Source organism: Canis lupus, chromosome 11, assembly GCF_011100685.1.
Source record: "Canis lupus familiaris isolate Mischka breed German Shepherd chromosome 11, alternate assembly UU_Cfam_GSD_1.0, whole genome shotgun sequence".
Classification (NCBI taxonomy): Eukaryota; Metazoa; Chordata; class Mammalia; order Carnivora; family Canidae; genus Canis; species Canis lupus.
This window is the reverse complement of record NC_049232.1, coordinates 4,419,222-4,443,534: the sequence shown is the minus strand read 5'-3', so window position 1 is coordinate 4,443,534 and position 24,313 is coordinate 4,419,222. Positions and strand designations below refer to the sequence as shown.

Below are 24,313 nucleotides of genomic sequence, written 5' to 3'. Positions count from 1 at the left end.
AGACACTCAACTGCTAAGCCACTCAGGTGTCCCTTTTTTGCTTCTTCTTACAAATCAGCTGAGATGTTCTGTACCTACCGCCATGCCCACCAACTCACTGTTTCCTATATACAAGCCTCATGGATGCAGGCACCACCTTAGATGCTCATGCTAGAACAGAATGGAGAAGAAATACACCTGCATTTACAGAAGGGCTCAGGATGTCTGCTAAATGCCACCATGGAGAGGACTGTGCAGGCATGTCCTCAGCAAGTTCAGGCTACCAAAAACAGATGAGGTGATTTCGCTATTTTTTGCAGCTGATCTAACTACAGGATGGATAACTTGAAAGTGGATCCTATATCTGTCTTCATTCCTGGTCCTTTCATTAAAAATGCCTTCAGAAGTTATGCAAGAGGGCAGAAGTTATTCACTTTGGGCAACATTTCCAGCACTTTGCTAGCTTTTTGGTGCTGGCCAATAATAGAGCCCAAGTGCAAAATCTCAATAATCAAATTCTATAGTGCCCTTTTCATCTAAATGGACCTAAAATAGACAGACTTTTGGAAGTGTTTATTGGCAGAGGATGACTGAGAGAGACTCATTCCTCAAGTGAGTAACAAGGGGATTTAGGAAGGTTTCTATTACTGGTGGGGTCAGCACAGATATTTCCTTATTCATTTGGTCCACATCCCTCTTTGGTTCTATTCACTAGCTGGGATACCATCTTACCATTTCCAGGTCACATATATTTTGCTTGATTTTTGTCCTTGGAAGGACTTGGCAAATCAGAGAAAGTATGTTCCAACAAAAGAGTTAATTTTGTTCTTATATTGATTAAGAACATTCCGGTAATTCATGGATTTAGATTTGAGAAATTACTATCAACTGCTGTTAGATGATAAAAAAGCATTACTTATTGAGGCTTCTGGATGGATTTAAAGTAATTCATTTGAAAGTTAAAAACCAACTGGCTTCAGAAATCTCCTTGGGATTATGATAATCACAAATGTTTTCCTGTTTAATCAGCCTTAAAATAATGTACAATCAGACTCAGGAGTATGATAAAAAATATTAGATTTTTTAGTTTTACATGATGATCATGTTGATTTTATTTGGCATAATTATTGATTGTTGTATAGCCTTTCTGGGTTCTGAATGATTTATTCTACTCTAGAAACAATTCAGTTCAGAGGCCAAAATATATCATTATAATAGGTAGAAATTCACAGACATGAAAAATGACCTTGACATTATATTTCTTTTCTAAATTTTCAAAAAACACAGTTTACTTCTACCGAGAAGTTTAGACTGCTCTTGCTGCCTAAGGAATCACAAAATAATTTTACCAAATAGGATATATAATAACCCCAAATTACATTTATTAGATGTTTTTTATGCATATCAACAACCAAAAGGACAGCATATGGCAGCCTTGTTGATATTAGATACACTTTTGCCTCCAAGAAGTATTTGAGTACTTACTGAGGCAGATTTACAGAGAGAGCTACTTTTGGAGGAAGTTTAGAGAGAACCTTATAGACAGAATTAGAGAGAAAGCCTGACATTCATGAAGGCGGGAATTAAAATCAGGGGAAATTCAACCAACAGATCAGTGGAGACCAGAAATCAAAATCATGATGCTGTATCAAAGCCTAAAGATCATCCTGATGCTACAAGCAATCATCTCCAGCCTAGGAAATCTGTTTGTAGGTTTTAATATCCCCAAGTGATTTGGGGCCATACGGACTCAACTGAGCTTTAGAGTGAATTCCCCATGAGTTTCAATGGAGGTGGTATGGGCAAACGGGGTGACGGGGGATGAGCACTGTAGCGGCAGCCCCAGAGGACAGAAAGTACACTCACTGGCTGGTTGTGGACCATATGTCAATTCATTCTCCTCCAGTCTGCTAAATGCACCTTGGCAAGGTTGTTTCGCCATCCTGACCTTGCTTTTCCCATCTGTGAAATGAATGACTTGCACCATGAATACTGAAATTTGTTGATAAAGTTGCTTATATTGTTCTTTCACCGTCAGAAAAACTGTTCTAGAAGAAAAACAACTCATCAGAGCTGCTTTAAACAAACACACAGCTATCCTGTGGCTGAAAGCAGGCTGTGTGGGGAAATTAGAAAATCTGCTTTTGATACAGTTTCCATGTAAACTTGGGCAATTCATCTTCCCTCTCCCAACCTCTTGTTAGTAACAACAGTCTTGAGAAGATTAAACGTAATAATATATGTGAAAGGCTTCTGTGAAGTAGAAAATGCTACACAATTGCAAGGTGTTTTATTACTTGCCTGGAGAGGGATCACATCCATCAATAATCCTGCTAACATTCCAGGTCATTCTGAGTCTGACCAGACACCCAAATTCCTCTCTGCCTCCCTCACCTGCATACCAAATGCCACTTCAGTGACAGCAGGACCAGAGTTTTTGATTAAGGAAGAAACTTACCCTGTTTTTACCATAGAGTATTTATTTTCATCCAATTTGACACCTTAATCTTCCTTTATTATTTTAAGGGCTTAAATATTTTATCAGCACCTGCTTTTGTCTGATGAATTTGTTTGCAACTGGCTGAGCCCTTTAATTGACAATTCTTTTTAAACAGCTAATGCATTGTAAACCTGTTATTTCTTGGCTTTTATGCTGAGTAATTTGGCAACCATTAACATTTTTTTTTTGCTTTTTTTTATTTAAGGGTTTCAACTTGCAGAGTTATGATTGAGTTACAGAATAATCCAGCAGTTCCAAGAGCTCCAAAATGAAGGCACCATTTTAAACAAACCAACCCACTAAGAAAATAAATTGGAATTTATGACTTTAGGGACCCATAACCTGCCATATTAAACTCACTAAGTACAGTGTCAGGTAGCACAGTTAGTGTAAAACATAAATATAATACCAGGAACTGTGGAATTATCCCAAACATCAGCAAGGAAACATGACTGGACTAGTGTCTGAAGAAGTCCACACACTTCCTTTTCTCTTTCTCTTTTTATTTATTTTTTAAGATTGTATTTATTTATTTGAGAGAGAGAGAGTACAAGCAGGGGGAGGAGCAGAGGGAGAAGCAGACTCCCTGTTGAGCAGGGAGCCAGATGCAGGGCTAGATCTTAGGAACCTGGATCATGACCTGAGCCAAAAGCAGATGCTTAGCTGACTGAGCCACCCAGACACACCCACCTCTCTCTTTCTCGCCCTCTCTGTTTTTAAAGAAACAAGCAAAAAGTCTTTCTAGCTATTAGGTCCAAAATTTCTACTGATGGTCCCATCTAGAGTCTCTTGACTACCTTCTCCAACAGGAAAATGATGCGGTCACTTTACCCCTTCCTGTTCTTAGGAAATCCTACAATTTGAGGATAGCCCTGAGTCTGCACATGAAGCTCCTTTAAAGCTGTCTTTTCATTCTGGATTAGGGGGATCACATCTTCAGGAGCATTAATCAAATACACACATTTGTATCTCAGTTGGCCAGCTGTTGAGGTGAGATATGCGGGTGTCACCAAGAGTCAACAGTAACCATAGTCATCTTGCAATTACTTTCGGTGACTCCTTCCTTTTGGGAGCTGTAGGCACTTGTAATCTGCAAGTGGTGGAAGACAGGGATTTAGAAGTGCTTTTTATACCTATAAGGCACTCTGGATGGAAGCTTGCTCATCTTCTGCTTACTCCAGCCCAAAGTAAAACTTGCTTTGGCTGTCTGCGATCTATGTGTAAATTGTTATGCAGCTGCATTGATATCAAAGATCAGTTTGATCTATCAAAGTTTCTGTTCTCCATGACTTGCCATTTAACTGTGGAATTTATGATACCTTTCTTCTAAGCCATGATCCAAATAAGTCAGATAAGGGCTTTTTTAAAAAAGAGATTTATTTATTTTAGAGACAGAGAAAGAAAGAGAGCAAGAGTAGGAGGGCAGAGGGAGAGGGAGAGAGAATCTGAAGCCAACTCTGAGCAGAGCCCAGAGCTTGATCTCATGACCCTGAAATCATGACCTGAGTCAAGACCAAGAGTTAGCTGCTTAACCAAATGCACCAGCCAGGCACCCCAAATATTTTTCCTTTTTTGTATGAAATATATTATGTACCAAGAATTTTATATGGATGCATATTCTTTTTTTCTTTTCTTTTCTTTCTTTCTTTCTTTTCTTTCTTTTTTTTTTTTGAATCAGAGTGTCTGATGGTAGACTCAGGAATTCGTATTTATTTTATTTTAAAGATTTTATTTATTCATAAGAGACAGAGACAGAGAGAGACAGGCAGAGGGAGAAGCAGGCTCCATGCAGGGAGCCCGATGCAGGACTCAGTCCCGGGTCTCCAGGATCAGGCCCTGGGCTGAAGGCGGCACTAAACCGCTGAGCCACCCGGGCTGCCCTGGGTGCATATTCTGTTTATTTTCTGACATCCCCACTATTATTTTAGTTCCACGAGATGACAGAATTTGTGTTCACTATTATATTCCCAAGTAGCTAAGCAGCATTTGACACATAGAAAATACTCAATTACATTTGCTGAATTAACAAATGAATAAATGAGTTCTGAGCAAAGCTTGTTGAGACCCACATGTTGCAAAGTAATGACTAATTTGATTTCTTTCTTTCTTCCTTTTATTATTAAATAATTTGTAATTTTTGTAATTGGAGAGGGGTGCCTGGGTGGCTCAGTCAGTTAAGCACTGACTCTTGATTTCAGTTCCAGTCATGATCTCAGCGTCGTGAGATCGAGCCCTGCATCAGGCTCCATGCTCAGCCCAGAGTAGGGCTCTCTTTCCCTCTCCCTCTGCTCATGCTCTCTCTTCCTCCCTCAAATAAATAAATAAATCTTAAAAATAATAATTTGTAATAGGATAAAGGATACAAAGAGGGTAGGATTTTTTTAAATTAATAATCTACCCTCTCTACATTGCACTCTGCCTAAGGAATCCAATGTAATATTTTTCTATCCCTTTCACATGTTCACAATGATACAGAGATAGGTTTCCTTCCTTATTTCCTTTCTTCCTGGGTCTTCTCCTCTCCCTACTCTCTTCTCTTTCTTTCTAACATTTATTCTGAAGTATCTTTTTTTCTACTTTCTGTAACAGATTTCTCTCCAGTTCAATAGAAATAGATTTAACACTGGGTCTTTCTAAGGACTGAATAAAGAAATATTTAAATGAATGTAACCATTCTTCTTCTGCTAGACATTCAGGTTATATCTCAATTCCTGTCACTGTAAAGGATGTTTATGTAAATATCCTTGTATACAGATATTTACAGGGAACTGGATTTCCATCTGTCACATAAATTACCAGAATGTAATTTCTGGGTCAAACCTATGCATGTTAAAGATATATATATATATATACACACATATAACAGACAAACTCATTGCCTATCATAGATGCTATAAATATTTTTATGAAGCTTATTGTTTTACTTCTAACTTTGTCTATGCCACTTCGGGGAGTCAACTCTTCATGAATCTCTTGACTTTCTGTCGCCTGAGCAGAGGCATTGACTGCCTGTGTCCTGCACTATCCTTATCAGGATGTTTGTACAGAGAAAGCAGGACAGACAGAGATAGTGCTTCACTCTGGAGAAAAAGGTACACATGCATATTGGCCATTATAAAAAATTCAGTCTCTGAGTTCTCTAATTTCTCCTATGCCCCATAGTACTGACAAGTGTCACCTGATAATCTCTGCTTCACTAAGTGGGAATCAGGGCTCTGGAAACAAGTGCAAGAAAATGCTCTGGCTGCTGCTGGCTACAGTACTCTGGTTACTGCTATTCCTGTGAGCAATAAAATCCATAGTCTCTGGACCAGGAAACATATCTTCTGTCAGCATCTGTAAAATGGTGGCAGGCTAATGTGTTAGGTTACAAGTTGGTCAAGTCTCAGATACTTCATGGTTTTATTTTATTTTTTTTTTCTTCATGGTTTTAAATACCTATACACAGGTTTAAAAAAACCTGATAGCACAATATGTATATATTTAAGCTTTCTGAGTATCAGGTCTCATTTGGATGGTCTTTTATACTCTCAGATTATGTAAATACTGTCATAAATTTTCTTCTAATATTTTTTATGTTTGAAGAGTCAAAACAGATTACATTTTTTCTTCCATGGGACACGAATCTTTATTAAATAAAACATCCTTTATCCACTGAATGAAAAGTTTATTCCTGGGGATCCCTGGGTGGCTCAGCGGTTTGGCGCCTGCCTTTGGCCCAGGGCGCGATCCTGGAGTCTCGGGATCGAGTCCCGCGTCAGGCTCCCGGCATGGAGCCTGCTTCTCTCTCTGCCTGTGTCTCTGCCTCTCTCTCTCTCTCTCTGTGTGTCTCTCATGAATAAATAAATAAAATCTTTAAAAAAAAAAAAGAAAAGTTTATTCTTATTGTACACTAACTCCTCATACATACTTGAATCTATTTGGGAATATTTTAGGTTCCACCAGCCCACTTATTTATATTCTGGTGAAAATAAAATAATGTTTTGATTATAACAGCTCTGTGTACATTTTAACTTTTGTTAAGGCATGGCTATTTTTAATGTTTTACTGCTCTTAAACATTTATCCTACTGTATGGATTATTTGAAGTAACTTTTACCTATTTTATAATAAATCCATTGAAATGCTGAGCAGAATTGCATTAATTTATGTAATATGTTTGGAATGACTACGATTTTGTGATGTTCAATCTTTTTATCTTTTACTATTTGATGTTAGTAAGTACTTTTATAATATTTCATGCCCTCCTTATATAATTAAGTATCTTCTTTTCTCAGTGCTTTATGTTTATGTTTGGATTAGAATACATACAGACACACACACAAATTATTCTCTCCCCAAAATAATCCATATTAGGTAGATATTGCTGGTTTGCATGAAAGCTATTAATTTATATATAAATGTATATGTATTTTTTTAATTCAGCACTTTTATCAATTCCCCAGTTCAGCCTAAGTGTTCTTAATAAAGCCTCTTGAGATTTCAGGTATGTTACCAGTGACTTTTCACTCTTTTCAAATATTTACATAGGTTTTCAAGGATTTAAAAATTATTTTGTCTGATTACATTAGATATAATTGTCAAAACAGTATTGCATAATAGTGTTGATAAGTATATACCTCTCTTTGTTCATGATTTTACTGAATATGGTTTTCTTTTTAAAATACAATGATAAAGGGCACCTGGGTGCCTCAGTGGTTGAGCATCTGCCTTTGGCTCTGATCATGAACCCGGGGTCTTGGGATTGAGTCCCACATCGGGCTCCCCAGATGTAGCCTGTTTCTCCCTCTGCCTGTGTCTCTGCCTCTCTCTCTGTGTCTCTCATGAAAAAAGAAATAAAATCTTAAAAAAAATAAAAATAAAATACAATAAGTATTTATATAAATAGTATTACCACGTTTAAGTAATTTTCTTCTATACTATAAGTTTTTATGAGGAATGACTGATGAATATTAGCAGTGCCTAAATTTTATATAATATATAAATATTTTTAGTGGCATCTTATAACTACATATTTGTAATTTTAAATTTTTTGACAATATATTTTGTAATTCAATTCACTAATGTTGAACTATACCTGCATTCCTGAAGTAAACTTCACTTACAGGTTATTATTCTGTTAATATGTGACTGGATTAGATAAGCTAACATTTTATTTAAACTTTCACGTCAATATTCATAAGTGAAGTGATCTTTAGTTTTCTCCATGCACCGGGAGCCCGATGTGGGATTCGATCCCAGGTCTCCAGGATCGCTCCCTGGGCCAAAGGCAGGCGCTAAACCGCTGCGACACCCAGGGATCCCGGGGGGTAGTATTTTTAACAGAGTTTTGGTATTAGAGTTCTACTGATCTCTTAAAATGAATTAAGAAGCTTCCTTTAAAAAAAAAAAATATTCCCTGGATTCTTTAAGTAACATAAGAATTACACTTAAAATATTTAGTTAGAATTCAACCATAAAATCATTTGCAGTCTATTGCTTCAAAAAGTTTGGATTTCTAATCACCTATCTAATATCTCCTATGGCTCCTGTTTTTTTGGTGTTTGCAGCTGATGATTCAAAGGCTCTAACATCTGCAGCATAAAATGAAGGTCTCAGAAGGTTTCCTCGAGAAAACTGGTAAAATAAATGGCTGGGAAGAGCTAAGTCCTACCGGAAAAGTACTGGAGAATTACTTCACTAGCAGAGCAAAGAACCATCTTTCTTACTTGGACCTGAGTAACCAACTAGTGGACGCAGCAAGATAACCAATGAACCAATGGTTGAACCCAGACATGCTCCATTGTCAAGTACTCTTTCAAGTGAGAGAGACCAGAGGAATCACGTGTGGTCCCATCGCATCTTCTTTGTCCCCATGTTGGCTTTGCCCCAGTGAGTCTCCATTATAAAGCAAGGTCAGGAAACAAATTTGTCATTTCCTTCACAGAATTCAGTTTTAAAACTCCTAAATATATTTCCCTCATGACTTCAATAAGCACCTCCTTTCTAGTCTTTATTCTTCATGCCAGGCAACTTTCCCTTTCTTTGTTCTCAGTCTCTCTGGTGGCTTTTTTATCAGGCAGTGAGAACATGTCCCTGATGCCCGTCATCTCCTACATCATTAGGTTTGTAACTTTATCTTTGCTTCTAGCTCAACTGTTGTCCCAGTTCTTTCAAAGCTACATGCCCACGCCAAGCATGGGCTTCTTTCCATTCTGCTCGTACTGTTGCTTTGAGTCACCAGAAATCACCCCCCGAAGAGCACACTATCTCAGCAGTGGGCCCTTCCTGAAATGATTTAATTGCTTCTGATGCAAGCTTTGAACCTCTCTCGATCATCAACAAAGTCAAAATTGAATCTGTTGTTTCAGAAAAGTGAACCATGTGCAGCAAGATGTACCACCAAGAGATGAGACGCGGCTCTAATGATAAAGACCATACTATCAAGCTCAAAAAAACACAATTAAGTCACATCAAAGATGGCCAGAAGGACTGTTTCTACTCTGTTCTCCTTCATCTCGGCCCAACACAGAAGAAAATAGGGAAACACTTCAGGAGAAAAAGGCCTTGGCATTTTGATCTGTGTAAAAGGAAATAGATTGCTCAGGCTGGAAAGACGCAGGTTAGCAGAATTACATTCCAAAATAATGTGAATTGCTATACCTACTCCTCAGGGTAGAACCTGAGAAGTTATTTTTTTAATTGAATATTAGTTCAATAGAGAGCAATAATCCAATTTTTTTTTTATCTTTCAACCCTAAAAGCAAGAAAATTATGGGTCGTTGGGGGAACATTGCCTATTTCTCAGGAAATAAAACAAAATGAAGGACCATACTGCAAATCTTCTTAAAAGAATAACTTACATGAGGATAACAAAGTACCTTTCTGAGGAAATTTCTCTGTTTAACTGTATATCACCTTGACACTGACTCTTCTGACCTTTTGCATCTGAGTCATGTTTCTTGCACTCGGTACATGTGCTAGAGTTACTCTATACCAAATACTCATTGTGCTTCCCAATGTGTCCCAGCCTCCTTTGTGGTGACTCTGGAGCCATGGGTCTTGGTTTGGTTAATGGGCTATGAGTTCAAGGATCACTTCTGGACGGAGTCACTCAAAGGTGGGTGGGCTTTGTCCATTCTTCTCCTCCTCCCTATGCTGCTACAATCTACAATGAGGCCACAGGGTAAGAACACAGCATGACAGGATTGAGGGCTCTGTCACCTAATGGAGGAGAGCCTCTGCCAATCTATAGCAGGCCATGTGAGAGTAAAAAATAGACCTGTCTAGGGACGCCTGGATGGCTCAGTGGTTGAGTGTCTGCCTTTGGCTCAGGTCATGATCCTACGGTCCTGGGATCGAGTCCTGCATCAGGCGCCCTGCAGGGAGCCTGCTTCTTCCTCTATTTAAGTCTCTGCCTCTCTCTGTCATACATGAATAAATAAAATCTTTAAAAACAAACAAACAAACAAACAAATCTGTTTAGGCTAAACCACTGAGATCCAGGGCTTTATCTCTTGTAGCAGCTAGCATTAGTTACCCTAAATCATACAATGCATAATCACAGGATATTAGGGTAGAAAAGGATTTATGAGATTACCCATTCTGGTATGTTTCACACTTTTGATCATACTTAACAACATGAAATATAAGATACTTTTTTTTTTTTAAGATTTTATTTACTTATGATAGACATAGAGAGAGAGAGAGGCAGAGACGCAGGAAGAGGGAGAGGCAGGCTCCATTCTGGGAGCCTGACGTGGGACTCGATCCCGGGGCTCCAGGATTGCGCCCGGGGCCAAAGGCAGGTGCTAAACCGCTGAGTCACCCAGGGATCCCCGAAATATAAGATACCTATTGATAAAAACAAAACTAATTTGTTAGTGGTGTTGATGGGTCTCCTGGGTTCCCAGCCTTCTCCCTACTTCCCCTCCCTTACCTTCACCTTCAGCTACTAAATAATCTCCAACATCTACACCTCCACAGATGCACAGATGGAGGTCACCACAGGACAGTCTGAATCTAGTCTAGCTCTTTCCATTTACAGAAGCTCTAGGAACTTCGACATCCTGCCCAGGTTCTTTCTCATATAGAGAGACAGAACCAGGGCTGTTTTTCTATGTATGTGTGTGAATTTTTTCAACCCACACCATGAAATGAAGGTACCAGATAGTGAAATTTTTAAGGAGAAGGATTACGACATTGGTTTACTGCTTTATCTCTAGGGCTTTGCCTATCTATTGATACTCAGTGAACAGTAGCTGGGTGGATGTTTATCAGAGGATGTATTGATGCTTGCACATATTCAAGACACCAATATACAATTCAAAATGTAAATGAGAAGTGTTTCACTCATATTGGAAATCAGTTTGGCATTACCTCCTATCACTAAACAACCACATAACTCCTGGGACCCAGAAATTCCAATCTTGCGAATTTATTCCCAAGAGAAACATATGTGCATGTACAATGGAATCCCCATTCAAGAATATATGTAGCAGTACTGTTCCCTGTAGGAAGAATTTACTGTGAATAGTGATCTCCCATTGGAGAGCTGATGACTACGATTTCAACTTGTGTGAAATGAACCAATTATAGTAACATGAAACATACAGATAAATCTTGGCAATGGACTATTATAAAGGAATTAATTCCCCAGAGATTACAAACAGCATGGAATTTTTATAAACTTAAACAACAATAAGTATGCATACATGTGTTTAAATCTGTGTGTAATACACATGGAGGCAACAGATGTGCATTTCACATACACAGAGTAAGGCAGGTTAATAATAAACACATGATTCCAGATCATTATTAGGTTGGATTACAGGGGCAAAGGCAAGGAGGACATATGGTTAGATGCTAGTCACTATTTCTGAGTTTTTAGCTTTTACTTTAGATGCTGGGCTCACAAGTACTTGCTCATTTTAGATAGTTAGACAGATAGATATAGACCCAAAATGGGTATCTGACTTAAATCTTACTACTGCGATTAATCTAAATCTGAGCCTTAGATCTGAAGGAGAAGAATACTGTTAAAGAAGGTCAATGGATTTTAAGACCAAAAATATGGAGGCAAAACTTGTTTGTCTATTCCTCTGTAAGCACACCAAATACACACTTAAGTACTCTACTAAGGGAAAATTGGCACTTATCTGTTAATATCAGTAGCTTTTAGGAAGATAAAGAACTATTCTAGGTGATCTGAAGGGTACAAGTGGCAAATGATACCCAATTGGAGAATAACAATGGATTCTCATGCCCCAAATAGGAGAAAAATATCTATGCTTCATTCAATTATGGATGTTTACATACATATAAACACATACCCTTCACCTAAGGAAGATAAGTTTGAACCAGAATAGTTTAAATTGTTCGGCCTCTGAACACTTTTCTACTTCTCATTTCACATGCTCAACACCAGCATGGTGACCTTTCACTCTGACTAGTTTTCTTCTCTGATTGGGTAATCTTGAGCTTACCACCCCAGGTTTTTATACCCTAGTTTCTCCATCAACTTTTGTGAGCATCAGGAAATAAATGAAAATACCAGCACAGTGTCTGATATTTAATAGTTGTCCAAGAAATGTTGACTGAATTTAATCTTGAGGTAGACAAAAAGGAAAAGAATATTGAACACATCATATTCAGTGATGCTTCAAGCAAGCTGCAAGGTGATGATGCAGAGGTGAGTCCTTTACAAATGAGTAGCTAAGCCTGTGCCTCCACCTGCCCCTAAATCTGTGCATCCAGAAACATAGAAAAAGAAATACGTATACATGTCGGCAATCCATAGATAGAGTTTAGAGGCTTTCTATTAAATAACCAATGTTCGTTTATAGAATATCTTGAGTTTCCAAGTAATGGTTGTGTTCTATTTGGCACTGTTATAATGAAGGTAATGAATTTCATCTTCATTTTTGTGCTAGAGTTCCATTAAAACATTTACTAAAATTAGGGAATTTTTAAACCATGGAAATATAATTGCATTAATTATCCCTTCTCATCCTCAAATGTTTTATAATGAAACTAAATAATGGATGCAATAATGAAGCAAAGTACAAGTTAGATTTGCATATTTTATAAACATGCTCAGGAGAGTAACTGTGCTATTTTGCTGGGAATGGTAGTTAGGTTAATCATGTGTTGATGAAAGAGAGAGTCAATTTACTTGGCGCAGGGAGGGGCACAGAGGGGTGACTTTGAAATGATGTCCTGGTGTCCTCCTTTGCTCTGATGAGATAGAAGATGAGAAAACAAAGCTTTCAAAGTCATGTTCACATTTGCAAAGATGCTAATTGTGAAACTTAAAGCAGTTTCTCCATTGCCCCCCATGTGGGTCATAACTACATTTAATTCACTTAGTGCAAATCTAGACAGATTGAAAACCTCCTCTCCAAGCTTTAGTTCCTGAAATATCCTGAACTTGCTTAATGAAATAAAGACTATTTGTAAAAAGAGTGGAAGAGGCCAGTGTAGTTGACCAGTGTTGGCTCCTCCATCCACTCCAAGGAGACACACTTCTCACAAGGTTGGCATCCTGCTCTGATGCCTACATCCAATGCCCTAAGAGTAAGAAGAATGTAATCCTGGCCACTGTTCTCATTCCCCTCTCATCCACAACTCCTTTAAAACACACATAAAACTGAGACAGCAGATCCCTGATGACTGTGAAGTAAGTAGCACAGTGCATTTTTAGATTAGTCACCCTCCAAACCACATCTCACTGGGTGAAGAGTCTATGGATAAAGAAGCACCCTAATTCTTCCAGAATTCTTTTGTTAGATATATTACATTAGTTCAATATAACTGATGTAACAAGGCCCTGGGGAAGAAAGAAAATGACATTTGAGCAGAACAGAACATGATATGTGGAATTCTGACTGAATCTTAGAATTTAAGTAGAACAACCTATCTGCCCTGCAGTCCAATCTGTTTATTTGAGCAGAGAAACTTCCTATCACACATGTAGACCAAGGACAAGACCAAGGTCAGCCTTTTCTGCTCATTGGAAATTCTAACTGTAGATAGTTTGAGGATGAGGGAAAAAAAAATTGCATGTGACCTATGGAAAATATTGCCAATGAAGGTAAAGATTCAAAAGACAAAAGCTACTTCTCAAAATAAGTTAGACTAGGGCTCAGAAAAAAATTTCCAGGAACTGTTGACATCTTCTATAAAGTTCAAGCTACTTGGTCACTATGAAATAAAAGGAGACTGTTATAATAACTAGTTGAGGTAAGAAGTCAAAATAAATGAGAACAAGATGGATTGCTTAAAAAAAGAAAACAAAATGCTATAGCCAAGTTAAAATTCATGTTGGAGACTGTAACAAAAAGCAGTTCTATGACACACATCAGTGAAGTGTATGAAAAATTCTAGAGCCTTCTCGGAACTCAGAAGAATGAGACTCAATTAAAATAATGCAAGAGGAAATGGCTGATACAGAGAATAGAAGACAGAGGAGAAAAACATGCAAACAAGAGTAAGAACAGAAGAATCAGAATAAAAGCAATCAGAAATAAAGCATACCCAATCTTTTTTAAGCAAGCTGAAAAGTCTTATTGTGTTCTGAGTTATGACCGAGTGAAATGGCCCTCTTGATTCAAATGATAAGAATAAAGGAAATTCTGATATTTCTTTAAATTGTACAAATAACAAAAAAGTTTTTCATATATTAGTTCAAAAAAAGAAAGTGGTTTCCCATGAAGAACCCAAATCAGGCTGGCTCTAGACTTTTTCACCATATAATAAAATATGAGGAGTCAAGGAAGAAACATGCAAATAATGATCAGAGAAGATTGTGGCTCAATTTTTAAAAATGCTATGGAAGCTTTTTTTTTTTTCATGAACTAAGGTAGAAATATGTTCTCAGACATGTGAGTGATCATGTACCACTCACATTATCACTTCATGTACTTCATGAAGTACATGAAGAGGTATTCCAATCGACCCAGAAAGAGCATAATCAAGGAGTCAAAATTGCTTACCATTGTAAAACAAACAAAAAAAAAAGGACTTCGAAGCAGTAAAATCAGTTTTAAAAGGCTAGAGACTCACTTACTTCAGTGTCTGGTAAGAATACTAAATATTATGTTAAAAAATTACTCTGATAATTAATAATAAACATTTTCTCCTTCAAAATCATCCTTCTGCTTCCATGAACAATACTGAAAATCACTTGAAGAGGTCTTATGAAGAAGACTCAATATCCTTCCTTCTCACACCATGTTCTGAGTGTTCAGTATCAATTTCCTGGAATTGACCTTTACAATAAAACGATGTCACATCACAGCATTAAAGAACAGGACTTAAAATTTTTTTTAGTTATTTGTTTTGAGAGAGAGAGAGAGCACGAGCAGAGGGACAGGCAGAGGCAGAAGGAGAGATAGAGAATCTTAAGCAGACTGGAGCTCCCTGAGCACGGAGCTGGAGGCAGAGCTCAATCTCACGACCCTGAGATCGAGACCTGAACCAAAATCAAGAGTCAGATGCTTAAGGGACTGAACCACCCAAGTGCTGCAAGAACAGGCCTTTTTAAGATAGAGATGGTAACTCAGTGGGAATTCCTTATTAAAAACTTCAACAAACCAAGATCATCTTAAGACAATAAAAAAGATGTGACAAATTTTGGTTAAGCCTGATTTATTGTGATGTATTCCTCATTGTTGAATACAGTTATGCATCTTCCTGAATACATAAGAAAAGTATACTATAAATAGGATGATACAAGCCTGGATGACTATTATGTGGACAGATTGGAAAGCAATACACTAATATGAAAAGATTCCTATTGGTTACCAGTGACTATTTAGTTATGTTTTTTAATGAAATTTTTATAATTTATAAAGGAAGAAAAGGAAATACTGCATGATTTAAGGTGGACCATTAATTTTTATATATTTTATAACACTAATTCAGAATTAAATTTAATGTAATAACTTGTAGGATAAATAAGATTGATGATGTGTTCTGATCTTATTTCCAAATCAGACTAGACCATTAATTCTCTATTCAGTGGAGCCTCTTGACTTAATGGTTTACTCCTATGTGCCATGTTCTACTTCAACTCAAAACAATAAAAAGTCTGGTCAAATAGCAGATTCTCAGTGGAATTAAGATACTGAGATTCCCATAAATTTTGCAATATTCCTTATCTTTGGGCTATTGGTACAAGATTAAAAGTATAAAAAACATTTAAATCAGTGGATTAAAATTGTATTTTTAACTGAATTCAATACTTAGAACTCAATTCACTTAAACATATTTTTGCCAATTCAGATGCTAACAGCCATGAATCCAATTAACCTACAGATCTCACCTGTAACAACCTAATGCCAAGTACATGGTGCTAATAGAAAAACAAGGCATTTCATGGGAAAAGAGGATTATGAGGGATTAAGTTATCCAGTTATGGACACAGCCCTGGAATATTCACCTTTCCTTACTGCACAAAATTCAGCCAACCAACCCAGCCTAAATTTTCTGTTAATTGGCTGTCATAATTTTTAAACTGTAACTGGCAAACTTAATTCACACTGGGGTTAGAAAAATATTAGAAGCAAAAGGCTAATAAATGTGACCATGGTGGTCATTATTAACATAATTGATCACAATGTCATCTACCATTAGCTGAACACATGGAAAATCAAAGAACAGACCAGTTTCCCCAGGTAACTCTAAAATAAAGACATTGGGGCACCTGGGTGGCTCAGTTCGTTAAGGATCTGACCTAGGCTCAGGTCATGATCCAGGAGTCCTGGGATGGAGCCTTGCTTTGGGCTCCCTGATCAGCAGGGAGTCTGCTTCTCCCTCTCTCTATGCCGCTCCCCCTGCTCATGCTCTCTCTCTGTCTCTCTCTCATTTTTAAATAAATAAATAAATAAAGTCTTTAAAAAAATAAAAATTAAAAAAATAAGGATGCCACTAGTCTATAGGTCTATCACTGTATCTCTCAGAAATGAAGACTCCTAATGTATTTAAACTTACCCTTCAAAATTCTATTTCAGAACTACGTTTAAAGAAGAAAACTAACTGCCAATCCAGCTCAGAAGAATTTCAACCTCTTCTTTTCAAGGCAAATTCTTTAACTTCTACTGGATCTAAATGCCATTGTCTGCTTTTTAAGTCTTTATAACAGGTTAGTACATCTGTCTAAAACACCTGACATTCCATCCATACAAAAAGAAAAAACTGTGAAGTGTCTTCCAGCAGTGAGGATGTATCTAGTTCAAGTCCGACCCCAGGGCTCTATCCTTTCTCAATCTCCTCATTTCTGGCTTTAAAATGGGACTCTGTTCCCTGTCCCATCTACCTCAGATGGCCCCGTGTTTCAGGGGTCCAATTGCTGCTACCTTTTTCGGCAATGCCATAATGGGATTTTGACTGATTCCAAGAATTAAGTCTGAACAACACAAGGTTATTTTGCTCTGTTTCAAAAAAGTTTATAGATTTAACTGTTGAGGTGCCTGGGTGGCTCAGTCAGTGAAGCGTCTGCTTTCTGCACAGGTCATGATCCCGAGGTCCTGGGATCAAGTCTCGTGTTAAGCTCCCTGTTTGGTGAGGAGCTTGTTTCTCCCTCTCCCCACCGCCTGCTTGTGCTTTCCCTCTCTCTCTCTCTCTCTCTCTCTCTTTCTCTCTCTCTCAGGAATAGATTTAACTGTTGCTTCCACATCTTCATTTCCTAAATCAAATAATGACCAATAGAATTTTCTTTAAAATGCCTTAAAATACCCGAAAAAATTTTGATGACTTGCAAGTGAAACACAAGAGTATACAAGGTGGTTAAGATAAAGGTAAAGAGAAGGAGTCTTTTAGGGGAAAGGAGGGTGTAACTAGGCCAGTGGGAATGTACTTGCTGTATCTGAATACTAGGTTAAATCAAGAGCTACTAATAACAAAATCACAAGAGGAAAATGCAAGAAATGGTTGCAGAAATTTTATGAGATGACAAAGAAAGCAAGTGGTTTACATTTTCTAGGAATCAAAATTCTAGAAAGAAACCGTCACCATCATGTGAATCCTACAAAAATGAGCACAGAGTAACACACTGGAAAATATCTTCATCTGAAGTTCTGAAAAAAGATCAGTAAATCTGTGTTCATTTCCAGGGCAATCATCTATTTTTGGAGCTTGACTTTTTCTATTATTTAACTAATTTAATAATTGATGTAATTATTTAAATAATTAAGAAAATCAAATTCAATTCTCTTTGAACTATTTTCCTTTATTGATATATTCAGGAAAATGTATTGAAATTTTTAAAAATATTTAAATATTAGGTATTATGCCATTAAACTTATAATTTATTGCTGTTACTGTCTTTCATGTTTAACAGTAAAAAATTCTAACATTTGTAAAGAGAAAACACAAGTGACAGATTTTATGTGTAAAAAGAAGACAGTCATAATATGAACTTAAATCATATAAGCCCAAAAGTCACTTTTTTTCCTTGTGTATGATTCACAACATTCTGCACTTTCTGAACCCCAAATAAAATAATGAAGAAAAACACAGAGTGAAAAATCATGAATGGATAATTTTCAAGCAAAGAGTTGAGTAAAAAAAGCTCCATTTACATACCAGAAAAGGAACAACATAAAAGAAATTATCAAAATATAAATTCCAGGCAATATTCTGCTATTTGGTCTATGTTTTGATTAAAAAAATATTTCTAATTATTGATATTTAGTGTAATTCCTGCCAAAAGTAGAATATAACATCAGGATTTTATTTCAAAGAATAAGGCAGGTGGTTACATGATATGCATTTTAAGCTGACTGCCTTTTAAATTTCTGTGCTTGAGAACATTTAAAAAATTGGAAATGTGGTCACTAAACTTACTTTTATTACTTTGGTAAATTATTTGTTATTTTGGTAAATTCAAGATTTTCTCTTCTACCCCATATGTTAATAAACTTTATATAAGTGTATTTTGCATAGATGAAGCAAGCATTCAAAAGTAATTCACCTGTTCTTCATTTTATTTGAGACTTCTATTGAGAAGAGGCTCCGCGTTTGCTCATTTTTCAGTGAAACAAAGTTTGATTTTAAAGAAATTGAAAGGACATCTCAAGACTGGAATTCTGTTGCTCCAACAGAGCGTATACCTGAACTTCAAATATCTTAATTACTTAAATAAAAATGTATTTCCTTGTTTTTTTATCCTTCCCCAAATTACACGCATATATCAATGGGAATCCTACTAAACCTGGGGATTTCTTCTCCTTCATTGTCATCATCATCATCATCATGTGCATCTGGTATAGTATGCCCTCAAATGTTTATCAAATGAATGAATGAATCACTAAATACCTGTCTACTATGTTTCAAGAACTATATGCTTCATATATACTTTATACGGGCAAATGTTTTATATTTAATAGCCATTGCAACCTTGCAAGTTAGGAATTCCAATCCTCATTCACACAAGGGGAAAGAGGTATGTGGAGATTAATTCAAAATTGGTATCTTAGTGCTAAGAGGGAAAGACCTAGGTTTCATAGAGTTTTGTTCTGTTTTGGTTTGTTTTGTTTTTTCTGGTTCTGAGACAGGCTGGGATTCTGAGGGACTTGCCTTTTTAGAGAAGCAGATTTTGGCAGGAGGTTGCCCTGGGTAGGCCTAATCTCATTACAATTTCAGTCGGTTTCAAAACAAAAGCTCCTTGAACATGTGTCAATCTGTTTATTGTTTTCTTAGGCATTTGTCTTACTGGACAGGAACTGGCAGAAAACCCCTCGGCCCCCTAGGGTCACCTGTTCCTTTAGCTCACCTGGCAGGTGCTGCATGCAAGCAGGGAGCCAAAAGCCACAAGCTTGAAACAAACTCCAGGGCCCAATTTGCAACAGGCTGGCTCCTGCAAAGACCAGACCAGACCAGTGACAGCCACAGTGCATCCCACCTCTGACCTTTCACTGACTTTCCCCCTCATTATAATGCTAAAAGACTTAACATGCAAATAAAAGGAGGTATGGCATAGGCGGTCACACTCTCCTGGGACTCCCCGCCCTCACCTGCTTAGCCATGTGCCTTTGAAATGTTCTCTGGAGAGTGTTCAGGGAACAGCCGGGTATCCTTCCTAAGGCTGTCTCCTTCACACCTGGGCATGCGCTTGCAATAAACAGTACCTGCCTTGCATCTGTTTCTTTTTTTTTTTTTTTTTTATTTATTTATGATAGTCACAGAGAGAGAGAGAGAGAGAGAGAGGCAGAGACACAGGCAGAGGGAGAAGCAGGCTCCATGCACTGGGAGCCTGATGTGGGATTCGATCCCGGGTCTCCAGGATCGCGCCCTGGGCCAAAGGCAGGTGCCAAACCGCTGCGCCACCCAGGGATCCCCCTTGCATCTGTTTCTACACGGATAGTCAAAGAACCCCAAGGTCGTTTACAGTTCCGAATTTCACTCTTTTTCTACTAAGCCTACTAAGACTATGAAGGTACTTAATTGTAGTTTTTCAATTCAATTAAAAATTCTGTCAAGTCGAAAGGTACAATGATCAGTTTTCCAGAGGGCAGGAAGAAGAATGCACATAAGCTCTCCCTTCAAAGACTTTGCAATCTTCTGGGAGGCCAGCTGGGTGGACAATGAACGATGATATTCTGGTAGAAGCCAGAGGGAAATAACATGTCGAGTACTGCAGTTCAGAGCATCGTAGAAGCGGGAGTGGAGCAGAACGTTGTCTCTGACAGGCAAAGGATACAGGGAAGCTTCATGGATTAGAAGGAAATAGAACGAAGTCTTGAAGATTAAGTACAGTTTGACAGGGGACAACATTTTTTAAGCAGAGGGAATAGCAGGAACTTACTAACTGCTATCAATGTTAGGCATATAGCAGGTTGGACAAAATCTCAGCCTAAATAGCCTGCATTCTACAGGTGAACTGAGTAAAATACCAGGAAAACAAACAATTGAATCAAAACTCAAAGAGCTGTAAGAAGTTTGTCTTAGAATGAGTGGTCTGGAAAATGAATAGGTTAAAGACAAAGAAATTCACCTGTGATTTGACTGGGCTGTCTTCCTTTATACAAGAGCAGTTGTTCAAGAATGTTCATTATTAATAAGAGCAACAACAATGAAACAGTCATTATCTTAGTAAGTACCAGCTACTCTGAAACATTGTGTAGCTGTTTAAAAGAAGGAGTTAGATCACTTTTTTGGATTATGAGTCCTGGCACTCATCAGCCTGCCCTAAATGATTAAATATTTGAGTTCAAATATAGACTCCCTGTGGCAGCTCATTCTCAACAAGTAGCCCCATCACCAGTTCTAATAATTGAAAACAGTGAAGGTGAAGCAGTAACACTACACACACAAGACTGGGACTCTATCATAACAGACTTGCCAGGAGGTATCAAATAAACACATATTTTTGAGACCAGAACCACTTGCTTTAAAAAGTCTGGCTTCTTAAAATGCCTCAGCAGTCAAGAGATTGTGAACATAAGTCATGCCTCTCTAAGGTAGAGTAGCTCCCCTCTCCATGCTTTTGCTTTCTCTGGTTTCTGTGACCCATGTGGGGTCACATTTCATTTCATTAAATGAAAAATTCCAGAAATAAACAATCTATAAGTTTTACACCAGGAGCCATTCTGAGTGGTGTGATAGAACCTCAGGCCAGCCTGCTCTGTTCTGCCCAAGAGGTGAATCACTGCTTCAACCAGTATATCCTTGCTGTATATGCTCCCTGTCCCTTTGCCACTTAGTAAGCGTCTTAGTTATCAGATTGACTGTGGTGGTATTACAGGCTTGTGTTTCATTAATTCCTCATTTTACTTAATAATGGGCCCAAATGGAAGAAGAGTAATGTTGGCAATTTGGATGTGCCAAAGAAAAGCCATAAAGTGCTTCCTCTAAGGGAAGCACTTAATAAGAAAAAAATACCGTATGCTACAGTAAGAATGAATCTTCTCTCTATGAAATGGCAAAGGAAAAAGAAATTTGGGCTAGTTTTCTTGTGAATACTTTGCTATCCCTAATTTATAAATTAAACTTTATCTTAGGTATGTATATATAGGAAAAAACATATTGTACATGGTTTGGTGCTGTCCACTGTTTCTGACAGCCCCTGGGGGTCTTGTAACATCTTCCCTGTAGATAAGGGAGGACAACTGTAATCAGAAAATTAAGCAAAGCACCCTGACTATTAGTGCCAGTAATCTAAATGTACCCAAATGTGTGGTGGCCAGCTAGTCAGGGAGCAAAAGTATAAAAGAATTACCCATAGTCTGCTAAGATGAGGATTTTACCACCAGGATGGAGCTGCCAGGCCATATTTGAGATTTCCCTAAATAAATAATAGGGCAGCAATGCATCCTGGACTCAGAAATTGCTTCTAGACTGAACAAAGGAAGGTGAGAAGCTTGTTTCTGTCTGCTACATACAAAAATAACTGGGTGACATATCCTGAAAGAGTATCTCATTAAGAACTTTATCTTCAAAAGTATGTTTCTATTTTCCAACCAAAAATCATTTTTTTGTTCTTGTCTTAATAAAACCAGAAAGTATTTTTAAACTTAAGTTATTTGAGGGCCTAAAAGAGAACTCCACAGAAGACTGTCTCCCCAAAAAGTATTCATTGAAGCTTGCCATAAGTTCTTAAAAAGGTCAACAGTGTAATATGTTTTAAACTATAGATTCACTTTTATCACAGTGTGCTGGTAAAAAACAAACTAGGGATATAATTCTCGGCTCTGATACTTAATCCCAACAAAGTGCTGTCTCTCATAGGAAACTATCCTTAAAGTTTAAAAAAGAATGTATTTATTCACTCGGGAAATATTTTTGAGCACCTTCTATCTATGTAGTAGGCATATTAATAAACACTGGATGAACCTTTCCAGAAGTCACAAAGACAAATGAAAAGTTACTCTGTAGGCTCATTTTTCCTCAAACTATCAATATTCCAACCAAACTATCAACATCCCTTTTCTTAGCATAGGTCAGCTAGTAAGAGGAACGAGCAGCTAATGGTTGAAAAGAGTCACTATGTTGAAAATAGTTGAAGCCAGAGGCAGAGAGGAGAGTCCAACTGAAGTAAATTTAGCTGGCCTAACTTTAACATTTGTTTTTCAATAAATTACCATGTTTTACATTTGAACCAAATAACATATTGTACCGTTTCTACTCACCGCTATTGCTTATAGCCCACTCCATTCCTTGGATTCACTTTTCCTCTTGCGGGGATCCATCCTTTTGTAGTTCTCTCAGAAAGAATCTGTAAGAAATAAGTTCTATTAGACTTTGTCTGAAACTTTATTTCATCTTTACTCTGGAAAGATAATTTCGTGCTGTATAGAACCTCAGGTTATAAGTCTATGTACAGTAATTCTTGGCCTGTACAAAGTAATAGGTCTAAGGGAGGAAGTGAGGGCTGAGAACTAGGCCATGGGCCCCTTAGCTAAGTCATGAAATTGAAGGATAGCTTCCACCAGAGAGTCCCAAGTTCAATGTTACAAAGAAGTGTCCGATAGGGTAGTGATGCCACTAGAGTATAGAAAGGATTAGAGTTTTCTTTTTCAGTGACCATTTGGGTCACTGTCTCTCAGAGGACCTAAGTCTTTCTTCAATTCGGAAGATACTTTCTCATTGTTATGGTTCTAATTTTTTGAATATGTAAGACATATGTTGGAGCAAACTTCTTGATTGATCTGATCTGGCTCTTTAACTTTATTGTCATTTTTAAAAAGTTTATTTATTTATTTGAGAGAGACAGAGAGCAAGCACATAAGCCCAAGATGGGGGAGGGGCAGATGAAGAGACAGAATCTGAAGCAGACTCCCCACTGAGTGTGGTGCCCAATGCAGGACTCGATCTCACAACCCTGAGATCATGATCTGACCCATAATCTAGAGTCTGACACTTAACTGACTGAGCCACCCAGGTGCCCCTTTCTGTCACTTAAAAAAAAAAAATTCTCAGTGTTTTGTTCTGGGTCTTCCAAGGTATTCATTATCTCTTGAGTTATATTCATCTGCCAATTTAAAAACAACCAGAATTTTCAATTCCAGGGTTCCTGATTGGTTCTTTTTTGTTTGTTTGTTTGTTTTCCCTGTTCTTGAGTCACAACCTGTCTTTATATTTCACAGTTCCTTTTTCCTCTGTTATGAATATTACTTATTTCTACCTCTTTTTAGAATTTTGAAAGTACTCCTTTTAAAAATCTGTTTGGGAAGACTGCCTTAGAATGATAATTCACTCACTCACTGAGTTTTACTGGCTACCTTTTATGAAGTTTTGTGTCTTTCCTCTTGGGTAAGATTTTTCTTCTCTTTTGCTCCCTTCCATTAAGTGATGCAGCCTGGAGATACTCTAAATATATATTTTAAAAGATTTTGTCCAACATAGCTATGTCAGGGGTGTTGAGAGAGGAAGTCAATGCATCAATTAACGACAGAATTTTAATCATATTCAAATATACATTTCTAATGCATTATTTGCTAAACCAAGAGGTGTGCAAAAATATAGGTTTGGTTTTCCAGGTTAACATTCAGAACTTTCTTTTGCGAGATCAATGTTTCTAATTACACAGTCCAGAGATCAGCAAACTATAACTCATGGGCTTAATCTGACCTGCTACCTGCTTTCATAAGGCCCAACAGCTAAAGATTATTTTCTCATTTTTAAAGAATTATACATTAGAAACCATATGTTTAGGCCTATAAAGCCTAAAATATTTATGATTTGGCCCTTTACAGAAAGTTTCCTGATTCCTGACACAATCTATCATCAGATGCCATCCAGTGATTTTTTTCCCCTGATATTTAAAAATAGATTTTATTTGCAAGAGCTTTCTGTTCGCTGCAAAATTGAGTGGAAAGGAGATTTTCCATATACTACCTGCCACTTCCACACCCAT

The 24,313-nt window shown here is 37.5% G+C and overlaps 1 protein-coding gene across 1 annotated transcript in view; it reads right to left on the bottom strand.

Moving 5' to 3' along the window:
- Positions 1-24,313, bottom strand: part of KCNN2 (potassium calcium-activated channel subfamily N member 2) — a 454,526-nt gene that overhangs the window by 248,735 nt on the left and 181,478 nt on the right. The window contains exon 2 of the mRNA XM_038551827.1: positions 22,587-22,672. The gene's annotated coding sequence lies outside the window, so the exon portion shown is untranslated. The remainder of the gene's footprint in view (positions 1-22,586; positions 22,673-24,313) is intronic.